Genomic DNA, 16,891 nt, shown 5'->3' with positions numbered 1-16,891 from the left:
AACTTTTCTGATTCCATTCTGTCATCTACTGTGTGTAGAATAAAATTGACAGAATGTTTCCATGTCTACAGTGTGGGCATCGAATCGCATCATTGTCACGAGCTATAGATATCTGCACATGCCAAGTGGTATTTACTGTTTACGACATCCCAGTCGTTTCCTCTGGTCGCCCAGGATTATTTTTAAAAATTTAACACTCGGGCAGAGGAAATCAAACATCTGAACCACAAGATATGCAAGGAATCAGTGAGGAGAAGTTTGCTACTCTGCTCAGCATGACCAAATTGATAAAGTAAATCGAGGTGCAACAGAGCTCAAATCCAGGTCATGCTGTTGCGGGCAGGCATGGAAATCGCCAAAGATATCTACTTTCTACGCGTTCATCGACCTGGCCATTAGAAAAACAGGAATCAACAAACCAATCATTGCTCACTAGCCTTAGACGGAAGAGGTTCGCTCCCACATGTATGCCAGAAATGTTGCTAGCAATCCGTTCAGTGTATTTAAAGACTTCCCAGTGGAAATCCATAAAGTTAGAAAGAAATTGCTACGAGAGCTAACGGAAACAAAGCAGAGAGGTCAACAAACTTCAACTCTATACTCGGCCAAACTTGTATGTAGCGGAAAGGTGGTACGCGAGATCTCCGTGCTGTGAGAAAATATGGCCATGTAGGTAGCATGCCCCGCTACCCAGCCAATACTGGTACATGTGCCACCTGAACCAGCAATGTGTTGCTTGTTGACAGTGAAGTGCAAGCCAAGTAACAAAAAACTTTTTTGTTCAGATTCTGTGAGCATGTCACGTTCGAAGTTGATGGATCCCAAATTTTGTGACTATTTCGGAATTTGACATAATAAAACTAGCAGAGACTAAATACACTGGTGAGAACTGCCAAATTATTCCTGGTGACAAAGTGTTTGTGCAAAATAGACTGGACTAAACGGGATTGCATCTGGTGGTATAGTCATCGCAATTAGAAGGTTGTTAGCACAGCATGCAGCTGTAGATGCAAACGAATGAAATGACGTGTTGTGGTTAAACCTGAAGACATATCATGAGCATACATGATGTATTGGTGTAGTATACTTACCTCCCCTGCAATCGAAATACTCCGCTATCAAATCATATGATTCTACAGAAAGCGAGTTAGCCAGAAAAATCGAACAACCCCAAAATGTCTCCCTGACAGAAGATTTTAATATTCAAACTAGCCAAAGTACTGCTTTTTTGTGTTGCAGAGGATTGTGTACTGATTGCCCTGTCATTGATTGCATGAACCAACGATTGTTGTTCCCTGATATGAGAATTCCACTTCAATGAAGTAATGCCGATAAGATAAAGACAGACAGCTATAGCTACAGACTTCGACAATTGTGTAAATGTAATGGTCGTGTGGGTAATGACAGAGGTATTATAAAAGCCACTGTCAAAGTTGGTACAACAGTAGATTTTCAGTACTGTTTTCAGCGAATGGGTTAAAGGTTATTATGTACACGAATTTTGCACCTTGCATTCTGACGTTCACTGCCCTGTTACATTGAGCCTCCGTTACACGATAAGTGAAACAAGTATCATTCCAACAAAACATACAACACGGGAAAACAAGTCACGAAAATGGAACAATGACAAAAAGTTTATATCTGGAAAACATGAATCAAAATGAAATATGTAATGTATTCGGCACTTCACGTGATTTGAATGAAAATGTGCGTGAAAATATGTCACAAAGCACTATAGATCATATAGCGAAAAAAAGACCTTTGAAAGCCGAAGCAGTACAAAGAAACACAAAGTACACTTTACAGGAGCCAATAACCACAAGCCATGGTTTGACAGTGACTGCAAAGGAAAAATGGGCTAATATAACGCTGCTAAAGCAAAACACCCCAAAAACAGACGCGCGGAAGACAAAGACTTATCATGCACGGTGAGCAGGAAGTACAAAATACGTCGCAAAATACAGGCACACCACAGAAGGGCAAAATACAGAAATAAATAGACAAATGCTTAGGAAAAGTGAAATTCTTAATAAATTCAAAATACTAAATGTGAGGAAACTACCATCCCTCTGGAGCAGGCCTCCACCCATTTTAGACATGTTAACAGTGGCACATAAAGGAGGTGGCAACATTATATGGGCAGGGAAGTTACTTAGCAGTGAGGTAAACAGTGAGCCTCTGAATGAATACTTTACTCTGGGCGAAGTCGAAAGCATAGTAGAACAACTAAAAACAGTAAAGCTAGGGTGTGGACAGTATATTTACAGAACGCATTAAGGAAACTTTCCCACTCATGAAGGATATTCACTTGAATTTTTTAAATATGATTTTAAACACTGCATGTATTCCTAAAGGTTGGTGTACGGCCATAATTATGCCTAGAACAAGGCTAGTCATATGGACGCTGTTAATTACCGCCCAATCGCGCATCCAAGCAGTAGGGATAAAGTGTTTACAGCAATTGTAAGCAAACGCCTTTCTGTCTTGAGTTCAATGGTCTCCTATGTTTCTATCAAGCCGGATTCAGAAAAGACTTTTCTGCAGTTCATCAAATTTTAAATGTTTAAGTTAGAAAAGCAAAAGTTATACTGTGCTTTCATATACCTCAGCAAAGCATTTGATAAAGTCTGGAGGGACGGACTGTGGGTCAAACTTACCAAACATGGCATACGAGGGAAGTTTTTTTTTTGATGTGATTTTATCCATGTATGATGATATAAAATCGTGTGTATAAGTTAACAAGAATAAGGCAGGGTACTTTCCTTGTACTAACCATGTCAGGCAAGCGGAAAATCCTTCTTCATTATTTTCTGTTTTCTCAAATGACTTGGAAGCGTATTTTGACGGCATAGGGTGTAATGCAGTAACAATCCGGACAAATGACACGTGCATGGAACCATTCACCTTATTATATGCGGATGATATTGTCATAATGGCGGCGTCACGAGAGAAATTACAAAAACTCTTAAATGCTGATGAAAAATATTGTAGATATTTGCAGGTTTGAAATCAATGTTGAGAAGACAAAACTTGTTTGGAAGCCGAAATACACGAAATAAAGAAGGTGCATGTTGTGGAGAACAGATTTGTGTTGATTGCTATCCGGCCATAAGTGTTCGTGTTTCTTTCTTTTATTTTTCGTCAGATTCATCGCTGTCTGAGAGTTTACAAGCCATTTTGTTAAATCTTTTATCTCTGACTTCGATGAGTCTGACATTATAGAGTCGACAGATGAAGAATAGCCTTTATTTATTATCGATATGTGCCGTTTTTACATGCATGTGCTAAGCACGTACTGCAGTGATGTAGCACGGTAATGGAACAATTGGTTTACAAAATATAGCACATCTGATTTTCCCTTTAAAATGAATACGTTTGCTAGCACAGCACAGGTTTTACTTGCAGAAAAAGATATGAAGATTCAGTAACCATGACAGCCAGCCGGGATATTCCGATGAATTTAATCGCCTGCTGAGAGATTACATGCACCTAACATAAGGAAGTTTGAATTAAGAGCTAATGATAATATACTAATCATGAACTAGATAGATCAGCCGGGGAGACTTTCAGTGTACTAAGCCATAGGACAGTGTTGATACAACTTGAGTGTATTATCGGCCATACATGTACATATCTGAAAGGCTAAGACAAGGGAAAAAAAGATCATCAGACAAAAGAAAATGTGAATACTGAAACTGGCAGTATATTCTTAGTCTACTTGCATTTTCTCCGGGCTCTGCCCGGCTTCCTCCTACCATAGTGGTGGCCACCGTCGTATGAATGAATAGAGTGTAAAACCCGAGACAACAAATGCATAAATAAATGAATAGTTACTTCACTAATAGTTAGCACAATGGCTGTTTGGGTAGCATAGACATGCTACAAAAAGAAAAAGACTCGGTACAAATGCTCGCTTCCCTTGTGGTTTATTCCTATGTCCACAGCAGAAAGCAATAGACTTTGGTTCAGCGTTCACCTTATGTACGAGAGATATAGATCTGATCAACACATCATTACTCACCAAAGACGACAAGCTCCATAGATTTGTCAACCTGACCAGAAGAACACAGAAAAGTGCCATTGTCTCTTGGATACGATGCCGATGTGATGTATAACGAGTTTCCCTCTACCAATTTCACATCTGCAGAAGTCCAGGGTGGATATGTGACTGTTGACGAAGGGCCACTATATAGGAATGTATTGCAGTACATATTTGCGTCCATCTTGCACCATGTCGTGATTTGCTTCTCAACAGAATCCCCAGTGCCACATTTTAGAAGAACTGTGTCACCTTCCCACACAACATATGTACAGGTCGCACAAATAACCAGAAATGGTAATGCTGCAAATAAAAGAAACGGCCGGTATCAAAGTCTAAAATCATATTCCAGTAGTAAGCTATGCTTGAGTCCCGGGGTATTTTGACTCAATTCGGTTTTTCCACAATCAAATGAGGTGATCAATATAGTCAAGTGAGACATTCCCAGAATCTTTTACTTCCACCATACCACACGTGGACAACAGTGAAAGTGCGAACTGACAGACATTCCCAGAATCTTTATCTTCCACCATACCACACGTGGACAACAGTGGAAGTGCGAACTGATAGACATTCCCAGAATCTTTTTCTTCCACCATACCACACGTGGACAACAGTGGAAGTGCGAACTGACAGACATTCCCAGAATCTTTTTCTTCCACCATACCACACGTGGACAACAGTGAAAGTGCGAACTGACAGACATTCACAGAATCTTTATCTTCCACCATACCACACGTGGACAACAGTGGAAGTGCTAACTGATAGAAATTCCCAGAATCTTTTTCTTCCACCATACCACACGTGGACAACAGTGGAAGTGCGAACTGACAGACATTCCCAGAATCTTTTTCTTCCACCATACCACACGTGGACAACAGTGAAAATGCGAACTGACAGACATTCACAGAATCTTTTTCTTCCACCATACCACACGTGGACAACAGTGAAAGTGCGAACTGACAGACATTCCCAGAATCTTTATCTTCCACCATACCATACGTGGACAACAGTGAAAGTGCTAACTGACAGACATTCCCAGAATCTTTATCTTCCACCATACCACATGTAGACAACAGTGGAAGTGCGAACTGACAGACATTCACATAATCTTTTTCTTCCACCATACCACATGTAGACAACAGTGAAAGTGCGAACTGACAGACATTCCCAGAATCTTTATCTTCCACCATACCACACGTGGACAACAGTGAAAGTGCGAACTGACAGACATTCCCAGAATCTTTATCTTCCACCATACCACACGTAGACAACAGTGGAAGTGCGAACTGACAGACATTCCCAGAATCTTTTTCTTCCACCATACCACATGTAGACAACAGTGAAAGTGCAAACTGACAGACATTCCCAGAATCTTTATCTTCCACCATACCACACGTGGACAACAGTGAAAGTGCGAACTGACAGACATTCCCAGAATCTTTTTCTTCCACCATACCACATGTAGACAACAGTGAAAGTGCGAACTGACAGACATTCCCAGAATCTTTATCTTCCACCATACCACACGTGGACAACAGTGAAAGTGCGAACTGACAGACATTCCCAGAATCTTTTTCTTCCACCATACCACATGTAGACAACAGTGAAAGTGCGAACTGACAGACATTCCCAGAATCTTTTTCTTCCACCATACCACATGTGGACAACAGTGGAAGTGCGAACTGACAGACATTCACAGAATCTTTTTCTTCCACCATACCACATGTAGACAACAGTGAAAGTGCGAACTGACAGACATTCCCAGAATCTTTTTCTTCCACCATACCACATGTAGACAACAGTGAAAGTGCGAACTGACAGACATTCCCAGAATCTTTATCTTCCACCATACCACACGTGGACAACAGTGGAAGTGCGAACTGACAGACGTTCACAGAATCTTTTTCTTCCACAATATCACATGTAGACAACAGTGAAAGTGCGAACGTGACATCCTTTACCCAGCACTGAAGTTGCAGGGGGTCTTTCTAAAGGGGTAATGCAAAGAACACAGCAGTCCATTACGAGAATAACTCTTGTCTAATATACCAATACACGTACAGATACAGGATCACTGGGCTTTCAAAACTTGACAACACCTGTGATATATGTACAATCACACTCAAAGTATAGAATAAAGTATTGTAAACGAGGGGGTTCAGCTGGTCGTCTTCAGTACACAAGAGGTCATGTACACGTTACAAATACATGTACACTCACAGCACACACACACAGTACATCCAGTCTATACTCACCAGTCTCCATGGCTTTATGTTGACGTGTGAAGACTAGATGGTGTAATACACATTCACTGAGTCTGTCGTGGCTGTGATGTTTTATGATATTACTATTTCCGGTAGTATAGAACACTGGTATTCGCAGAGTAAAACGCTGTGCCTTCAGAATACACACACACATATGAGTCATTCAGTTATAAACAGTAATAAAAACTTAAAAGTCTGCGGAAGTTAATATTGTGTAATTTACAACTTTTGGCCACAACGTTTAGCGTATCTGTTTGCAGCTGTTTGCCAACTTCCCGTTTTCCTCGTGGAGACACTAAAACGCCACTGGCCTCCAACACATTTTATATTAATATTCAGTGATAGTTTCATTTTTTTCATATGAAATGAACACGAATATAGGATTCTCTTTATCACATAACTAAGACTGCTACCGGTATGGAAAAAAACGAACGCTTTGTAAATTCAAACTAGGAGCCATTTTAAATGTAAATGAGCTGTGGCCTGGCTCAGACGTAGCACTGCTGGCGATAGCAGCATGACTACGCGGTAAACATGTAGTTCCTTGATTTCACCGTCAGCTATAGTAATGAATAATGTAGAAATAATTACAGTTAGAGAGGCCGGAAAGTGTGAATTCAGCCAGCAACAGAGGATGACAGACCGCGTCTATACCAAGTGACCGGTGTTGTGCTATCAGTCGTGATCACCACATTGGTCTGGCAGGAATGTTTGAATGTTTTCAGTTGTTGGGGCGTCATTGTAAACATGGATGTGGAGTTGTCTACCTGATATATGTCTTTATAAGCATTTCTGAAAATCCCTGAACTTGATTACGGAAAACTGTTCATTTTGATCTCGATTAAGTGCTTGTTTTGGGACATGATCATCAATTACATGAAAGGTGGCAGCCTTAAAATTGTGACAGTCCGTAAAGAGCATGTGTACTGCGGCCTGTGTGATTTCAGACTAAACGTCAGAGCTAATTCCAAGTACAGGAACAACTGAATTACAGACGTAAAGAATGTCTCTATGCTGACCAGTGTTCATGTGGATTAGGTACAGAAACAGCTGAATCAGGGACCCGAGAAATGTCTCTATGCTCAACAGTGTTTATGTGGAATAGGTACAGAAACAGCTGAATTTTGGACCCGAGAAATGCCTCCAGGCTAAACTGTGTTTATGTGGATTAGATACAGAAACAGCTGAATTAGGGACACGAGAAATGTCTCCCTGTTGTACAGTGTTTAAGTGGATTAGGTACAGAAACGGCTGAATTAAAAACAAGAGAAACTCTTCCAGGGTTAACTGTATTGATGTGGATTAAATACAGAAACAGCTGAAACAGGGACCCGAGAAATGCCTCTATGCTCTACAGTGTGTTAGTGGATTAGATACACAGGCAGCTAAAATAAAGACCAGAGAAATGCCTCCAGGCAAAACTGTGTTTATGTGAATTAAGTACAAAAACAGCTGAATTAGGGACCCCAGAAATTCCTCTACTCTCAACAGATGTTTATGTGGATTAGGTACAGAAACAGCTATATTAGTTACCAGAGAAATACCTCAAGGCTGAACAGTGCTTTTTTGGATTAGGTACAGAAACAGCTGAATTAGGGACCGCAGAAATGCCTCCATGCTGTACAGTATTAATGTGGATTAGGTACATAGACAGCTGAAACATTCACCAGAGAAATGCCTCCAGGCTAAACAGTGTTTATGTGGAATAGGTACAGAAACAGCTGAATTAGGGGCCATAGATATGCCTCTACCCTTAACAGATCTTTATATGGGATTAGGTACAGAAAATGCTGAATCAGGGACCAAAGAAATACTACCAGGGTAAACAGTGTTTATGTGGATTAGGTACAGAAACAGCTGATTCAAGGACCCGAGAATTGCCTGTAGGTTTAACAGTGTTTATGAGGATTAGTGACAAAAAACTGCTTAATTATTGATCCGAGAAATGCCTCTATGCTGAACAGTGTTTATGTGGATTAGGTACAGAAACAGCTGAATAAGTGACATGAGAATTGCCTCTATGCTAAACAGTGTGTATGTGGAATAGGTGCAGAAACAGCTGAATTAAGGACAAGAGAAACTCCTCCAGGGTAAACTGTGTTTGTGTGGACTAGGTACAGAAACTGCTGAATCAGGGAACCGAGAAATGCCTCTATGCTTTACAGTGTGTATGTGGAATAGGTACTTAGTCAGCTAAAGCAAGGACCAGAGAAATGCTTCTAGGCTGAACAGTGTGTGTGTGGATTAGGTACAAAAACAGCTGACTTAGGGACCCGAGAAATGCCTCTACTCTCAACAGATGTTTATGTGGATTAGGTGCAGAAACAGCTGAATTAGTTACCAAAGAAATACCTCCAGGCTAAACAGTTTTTATGTGGATTAGGTACAGATACAGCTGAACTATGAACCCGAAAAAATGTCCCTCTGCTGAACAGTGTTTATGAGGATTAGGTACAGAAACAGCTGAATTAGGGATCCGAGAAATATCTCCATGCTGTACAGTGTTTATATCGAGTTAATACAGAAACAGCTTATTAAAGGACCCGAGAAATGTCTCCAGGCTAAACAGTGTTTATGTGGATTAGGTACAGAAACAGCTGAATTAGGGATCATAGAAATGTATCTATGCTGAACAGTGTTTATGTAAATTAGGTACAGAAACAGCTTATTTAAAGACCCGAGAAATGTCTCCATGCTGTACAGTGTTTATATCGAGTTAATACAGAAACAGCTGAATCATAAACTTGAGAAATGTCCCCATGATGAACAGTGATTATGTGGATTAGGTGCAGAACAGCTAAAAACGAGACCCCAAAAATACGTCTCTATGCTGTACAGTGTTTATGTGGAGTTGGTACAGAAACAGCCTAATCAAGGACCAGAGAAATGCCTCGAGGCTATACAGTGTGTATGTGGATTAGGTAGAGAAAAAAATGAATTAGAGAGAAGAAAAATGTCTCTATGCTAAACAGTGTTTATGTGGATTAGGTAAGGAACAAATGATTTAGGGACCCAAGAAATACCTTAATGCTAAGCTGTGTTTTTGTGGATTAGGTACAGAAACAGTTGAATTAGGGTTTAGAAAAATATCTCCATGCTGAGTAACGTTCATGTGGATTAGCTCCAGAAAATTGCCTCCATGGTGCACAGTGTGTATGTGGATAAGGTACAGGAACAGCTAAATCAGGGTCCTAAGAAATGTTTCTATACTGAACTGTGGTTTTGTGGATTTGGTACAGAAACAGCCAAATTAGGGACCCGAGAATTGCCTCCAGGCTGCACAGTGTTTATGTGGATTAGGTATAGAAACTGCTCAGTTAGGGACCCGAAAAATGCCTCTATGCTGAACAGTGTTTATGTGGATTATGTACAGAAACAGTTTAATCAGGGACTTGAAAAATGCCTTCATGCTGAATTGTGTTTAGAACAGCTGAATTACCGACCCAAAACATGTCTCTATGCTGTGCCGTGTTGATGTGGATTAGGTACAAAAACAGCTGAATCAACAATCCGAGAAATGCCTCCAGGCTAAACAGTGTTTATGTGGATTAGTTAAAGAAACAGCTGAATACAGGACCAGAGAAACACCTCCAGGCTAAGCAGTGTTTATGTGGATTAGTTAAAGAAACAGCTAAATACAGGACCAGAGAAACACCTCCAGGCTAAGCAGTGTTTATGTGGATTAGGTACAAAAACAGCTGAATCAGTTACCAGAGAAATACCTCCAGGCTAAACAGTGTTTATGTGGATTAGTTAAAGAAACAGCTGAATACAGGACCAGAGAAACACCTCCAGACTAAACAGTTTTTATGTGGATGATAAACACCTGAATTTGAGACCCAAGAAATGTCTCTATGCTGAACAGTGTTTATGTGGATTAGGTACAGAAACAGTTTAATCAGGGACTCGAAAAATGCCTTCATGCTGAATTGTGTTTAGAACAGCTGAATTACCGACCCAAAACATGTATCTATGCTGTGCCGTGTTGATGTGGATTAGGTACAAAAACAGCTGAATCAACAATCCGAGAAATGCCTCCAGGCTAAACAGTGTTTATGTGGATTAGTTAAAGAAACAGCTGAATACAGGACCAGAGAAACACCTCCAGGCTAAGCAGTGTTTATGTTGATTAGTTAAAGAAACAGCTGAATACAGGACCAGAGAAACACCTCCAGGCTAAACAGTGTTTATGTGGATTAGTTAAAGAAACAGCTGAATACAGGACCAGAGAAACACTTCCAGGCTAAACAGTGTTTATGTGGATTAGTTAAAGAAACAGCTGAATACAGGACCAGAGAAACACCTCCAGGCTAAACAGTGTTTATGTGGATTAGGTACAAAAACAGCTGAATCAGTTACCAGAGAAATACCTCCAGGCTAAACAGTGTTTATGTGGATTAGTTAAAGAAACAGCTGAATGCAGGACCAGAGAAACACCTCCAGGCTAAACAGTTTTTATGTGGATGAGAAACACCTGAATTTGAGACCCAAGAAATGTCTCTATGCTGAACAGTGTTTATGTGGATTAGGTACAGAAACAGCTGAATCAGTTACCAGAGAAATACCTCCAGGCTAAACAGTGTTTATGTGGATTAGTTAAAGAAACAGCTGAATACAGGACCAGAGAAACACCTCCAGGCTAAACAGTTTTTATGTGGATGAGAAACACCTGAATTTGAGACCCAAGAAATGTCTCTATGCTGAACAGTGTTTATGTGGATTAGGTACAGAAACAGCTGAATCAGTTACCAGAGAAATACCTCCAGGCTAAACAGTGTTTATGTGGATTAGGTACAGAAACAGCTGAATACAGGACCAGAGAAACACCTCCAGGCTAAACAGTTTTTATGTGGATGAGAAACACCTGAATTTGAGACCCAAGAAATGTCTTTATGCTGAACAGTGTTTATGTGGATTAGGTACAGAAACAGCTAAATCAGCGACCAGAAAAGTCCTTTCATTCTAAACAGTGTTTATGTGGAATAGGTACAGAAACAGCTGAATTTGGGAACAGAGCAATGCCTCTACTCTTGTTTATGTGGATTAGATACAGAAAATGCTGAATCAAGGACCAGAGAAGTACTAAGAAAGGCTGAACAGTGTTTATGTGAATTAGGTACAGAAACAGCTGAATCAGAAACCAGAGAAATGTCACCCTGCTTTACAGTGCTTATGTGGATTAGGTACAGAAACAACTGAATCAAGGGCCACAGAAATGTCTTTAGGCTGAACAGTGTGTATGTGGATTAGGTACAGAAACAGCTGAATTAAGGACTCGAGAAATGCCTCCTTGCTGAACAGTGTTGATGTGGATAAGGTACAGAAACTGCTGAATTAGGGACCCGAGGAATTCCATTATGCTGAACTGTGTTTATGTGTATTAGGTACAGAAACAGCTGAATTAGGGACCAAGAAATGTCTCCAGGCTGAACAGTGTTTATGTGGATTAGGTGTAGAACAACTAAATCAGGGACCCAAAAAATATGTCTGTATACTGTACAATGTTTATGTGGATTAGGTACAGAAACAGCTGAATTAGGGACCACAGAAATGCCTTAAGGCTAAACAGTGTTTATGTTGATTAGGTAAAGAAACAAATGAATCAGGTACCCGAAAAATGCCTATATGCTGAACAGTGTTTATGTGGAGTAGGTACAGAAACAGCTGAATTAGGTGCCAGACAAATACCTAATGCTAAGCAGTGTTTATGTGGATTACCTACAGAAACAGTTAAATTTGAGACCCGAGAAATGCCTCAATGGTGAAGAGTGTGTGTGTGGATTAGTTACAGAAACTGCTGAGTTCGGGACCCGAGAAATGCTTCTATGCCAAACATTCCAGGATTCCAGGATAATACATTGTAATGCCTTATGATCCAGATTAGTGTTTGATGAAGTGGATGCATTTGTCGCCGGATAAAGCATACAGTATGAAAGCTGGCCGCCATTTCTATAACTACGTAGTGAAAATATTAATTCCACTTACTTCATCGCTTAGTATAAAATAACTTTTACAAGCTTTCAAACAATGAAATGTATTCCCACTTGTCGTCTTATGTAATTAATTTATATGTATATAATATTAACTAATAATAACGAAAAATATATAATTGCCTAATGTCACTACAAAACACTGCCCTTAGAGGAAAAAAAACGTAAAGCATTGCGCATGCAATTTATACAATAAGGGCTCCCTATCGGTAGTTCCTAAATTGTCAAACCCAGAAGAGTCCATGGCATATACCAAGTAATTTCTATTGTCTAAGTACAAATATGAAGACCAAACTTTGTAAGCCTGCTCATCTTGCCGTTACTCCTGTAACAACAGTGCTACAAAGGCATATCTAGCCTTCAAACTCTTGAAAATATCTCTAAGTTCGTCGCAAAGTTTTAATTTGCTTGCGTAGAAATCAATGTAGCGAATGTCCTTGTTTTATCTGTCAGAACAGGTTATAGTTTGAACAACCATAGCGGGGGTGACGCATAAACTCAAATAGTTCCTGTCCAACAATCAGCCATCTTAATGTATCTACAAAACGGTACACTCATACAGAATCACGTGATCACGTTAAATACAGCTGTCACTTGCCTTATCATTTTATTAGTATCTCAAATAAGTTTGTGTAATTTTTGTTATGTTAGGATTGTGGGTGTGGTAGAATATCTGTCAAGCCTTGTATGCATAACTGTAACAAGGCTTGTTACAAATGTGTCGTTTGTCAGGGCTATTGTGCAAACAGTTTGAAAGTATATTGATTAATGCATATGACTTGGTCCCTGATTTTGTTTACTTGTCTTGATGATTGAGTCAATCTTCTGTACCTATAAGTAGCCTAACATATCTCTACCTTTACTCTAACTTAATTAGTGCCATACCTACTTATAATTACTTTTCTCGGGGTAGTGCCACAGTGCTGCCGCTTCGCACTACAGGCACTTAACTTGTAAAGACCTACTCAAATAGGCGTGCTATATTTCAGCGGCCTCGCCCTTCATTACTTAGCAGCCTACTGGTCTTGGAGATCATCGTCTCATGTTAAAATGGCTTTCCAACTTATACATGTATAAGTATACATACGGATTATTTTAAAATTGTACAGAACTGAATTACTGAGTTTGGAACACACAGGTGAATCGGTTTCTTGGCTGTTTGTGAAATATTGCAGCATTTGTAGGCTTCAAAGTGAAATAGGTTGAGGTGGCAGGCGTTCGGCACTCTCCACACGCTGGAGGCGAAATTGTTTAAGGGTTTAACACGTACTGTTTACAACGCATGCGTCGCTCTCTATCATTCGCTTTACATCACTACCATCACTTGTCAAGCTTGCCCTTTAGAGCCTGTTAGACGCACGTATGCTTGTTTAGACTTAGCCTCATCACGTGTATCCTCCCGCGGAACTATTTAATCAGCATTCATTATTTAAGGTTTTGGTTAGAATCGTGTTGTACATACTCTAGATAAAGAGGATGCATGTGTATAAGTATTTTAAGAGACAAAGATTGATTGTTTGTGTTTTCTGACAGGACTTCCTCATCGCATCATTTCCTGCCTAATTACCTTTACCTCTGTGTTGTTCAATATTTCAGTGCAAAATTTATTAGACGTGGCAGTGATGTAAAACGAACGTTAGAGAGCGAGGCATGCCATGTGAGGAGTATGAGTTTAACATGAACTAGACCCGAGAGCGTTGAAACTTGTTTCGTACCGAGTTAAACCCCTAGAGTGCGCACGATTGTGCCAGCGCTTCGTGCCATCGCCTGAGGTGCAAAGTGACAGCACTCTGGAGCTACAGGTGTTTGGCTCTACTGGAGTGTAAGCAAAGGTAGAGCTATGTAAGGCTAACCTTTCACTAAGATAATTCCTAACCAGATGTTATGTCTCTAACCGGTAATGTCCAGTTGTGATGTAAGTGAGTGCTTGGGGTTTAACGTCGTACTGTTTCTTTTTACGAGTTTTCAGTCATATGACTACAAATCAGTCCTTGGGCTGCATGTAATGCGCCTCCTTGTTGCAGGAAGGATTTTCACGGCTCTTTCATCTGAGACGCCTTACCGAAGGTAAGTAAGCCGCCCGAGCCATTATACCACTCGTTGCACAGTCGCTAAACGAGGTCTTAGGTGTGACCCGACCCAAGATTCACTCTGGATCTACCACCTCCCGAAGCCGGCGGTCAACCAACTGCCACCAGTGCTGGTTACAGCTGTGATGTAAAAGAGGGACATAAATAGATACTGGTGAAGATAGATTACAACTTGTGTCAGAATACGATGTCTGCTAAACATAAAACACAAGTCGTAAAAGAAGAAAATTAGCTTCCAACAAAACCGGCCTTTATTGACTTAGAACGCCAAAACTATAAAGCATATATAGAATACTATAATACACAAAGAAAAACATGGACCAACAAGTTTGTCGTATAATTGTATATCACAGTACAGTTTCTACCCATAACATCGTATAGTTTGCCAGCGTGCACGGTCTTTCTGCTTTTTGGAGAGTGTTAAACCTAATACTCAAGTCTACACGGCCGTATATGGTCACACAACTAACTCGAAGGAGTCTCTGTATACGCGGAACGCAAACAAACCCACTGAAAACACACATGTTCTACGCTGTTTAATAGCATGGCCAAAGTCATGTAATATTCATTTGTGACCGAATGTAGAAAGTCAACTGAGAAAGTTGCATAAGTTCAAGTCCCTATCTATGCCATAAGGGATCATTTTCCAGTCTGTATCACTCTCAAACCAAAGATTAACTGCAGTGTGACGCATGAAGATGTTACAATTCAATATAGAGCATGTAAAGATTTCAACGAAAATCTTTTCCACCAAAACTGAATGGATGTACCCTGGGAAACTATAGATTACATAATAAACCTCAAAATGGATGTGAATGAAGTGTAAAATCTATTCCAAGATGTTCTAAATAAACATGTTCCCTTCAAAACAAGACAAGTCAAATACGTTTCAAAATCATCATGGGTATTCTAAATAGATTTTCTATATTCTATGCATCAACGAGATATGTACAAACGAAAGAGACATGAGGCAAATCCTAAACACTGGAAAAATAAAGCGAACAATAAAATTGCTTGTGCAAAGAAGCGGCAATTCTCAAATGACTTGAAAGAAATTGTATCTTCGTCCAAGAGAATCTGGGAGATCTTGAGAAAATGTAATCCTAAACAAAGGAGTTTGATGGATATTAGTAATATAAACAAGGACTGCTTTGTTCAAATTGGTGAAAAAACTCAGGAAAGAAGTTGAGGAAAACTTCCTCATGAGACCTTCTTTTCCATACGGAATATCTCATATGTCTCTGTTTTACAATACCTTTTAAATCTTGACAAAGACATAGCTAATGGTCTAGACAAGAGCAGTGCTAGATTTCTTTCATCAGCGACCCCCGTTATTGCAAAATCTTTGACCACACTAATAAACAAATGTCTTTTGACCAGTTCTTTTCCAGACGTGGAAAATTGCCGAAAGTTGACTTCCTGTACAGAAATAACAATTGTATAATTATGCCTTTGTATCCAAAAGAAGGGTGAAAGTAACGGGGATATTGCTTCACGCCTTCCCAAAAATAACCACATTTTGCGTAAACGCAGTGAATGAAACCATTATTCCTAAAATAACCTTATTTGTTCACCTATTTGATATTATGCCGCTCTTCTTGGATGAGGATTTCCAACTGGTTGTAATCTGTCTTTTTCCAGAATATTGGAGGTATGTCGTAACTGCTCACTTTGGAGTGTAATCCCCAGAATACGCCTTTCAATATAGCAAACTATCTACTGTAGTTACAAATATGACGAACTTGACTGACTAACTTGTCAAACTATTTAGTATATCGCCAGGCATATGTCACTTTTATCACAGTGGTCTAATATCAGGTAGAAAATTCTTCCATGAGGTGAATTTGCATGTCTACCCTTTATTTTCTCTGTCCTAACCCTTATTTCAGACGAAATAAATATTTAACGCATACTAGTTTCCAGAATTTAACTTTCACGATGGCAGACAGTTCTGTGGGTACATCAAGCCGGAGTGTCCGGAGTAAACCATCGTGGTTATATTAAGTTACCCGTGAGCTACTGTACCGTGTGGGAAATATCTCATACTGGTGACAGCTGGGATTAAGAGACGTCTCTGATGAAAGGCAAGTGGTCGTCAGCAAGCTGAAAGCCAGGCCACACAGGAGAGAGCCTCCCCAAGAGGACCCAATGTGGCAGAGCACTTCCTCCAAGCACTTCAGGATGTGGAGAAGAAGATCAAGAGAGTGCTGGTTAGCCCCAAACCCATGCCAATTTCATGACCTGCGAGATACAATATTGCTACCACCTGTCACATACGTGAAAAAGCGGGAAAATACCGAGGTTGTATTCACACACACCTGCAACTTGAAACTGTAGCTGAACCTCAAATCCATCACAATCCCAGTGGTCGTTTACAACCCACGTGACTACGACCCTATTTTCTTGATGGAAGCCATCTGTAAGGTGGAATACAAGATCACATGCATCCCGAACAACTCAGAGAAGTACAGCTCCCCTGGGGCTGCTCCGCTTTACCGACTTCAT

The 16,891-nt window shown here is 40.1% G+C and overlaps 1 protein-coding gene across 1 annotated transcript in view; it reads left to right on the top strand.

The window, feature by feature from the left end:
* The window catches only part of LOC135462641 (alpha-mannosidase 2x-like), a 240,693-nt gene that overhangs the window by 49,655 nt on the left and 174,147 nt on the right, over window positions 1–16,891 (top strand). The gene's annotated exons all lie outside the window — the stretch shown is intronic.

Source organism: Liolophura sinensis, chromosome 2 (assembly GCF_032854445.1).
Source record: "Liolophura sinensis isolate JHLJ2023 chromosome 2, CUHK_Ljap_v2, whole genome shotgun sequence".
Taxonomy (NCBI): Eukaryota; Metazoa; Mollusca; class Polyplacophora; order Chitonida; family Chitonidae; genus Liolophura; species Liolophura sinensis.
The sequence above is the reverse complement of the archived record's forward strand: the minus strand, read 5'-3'. Positions and strand labels throughout refer to the sequence as shown.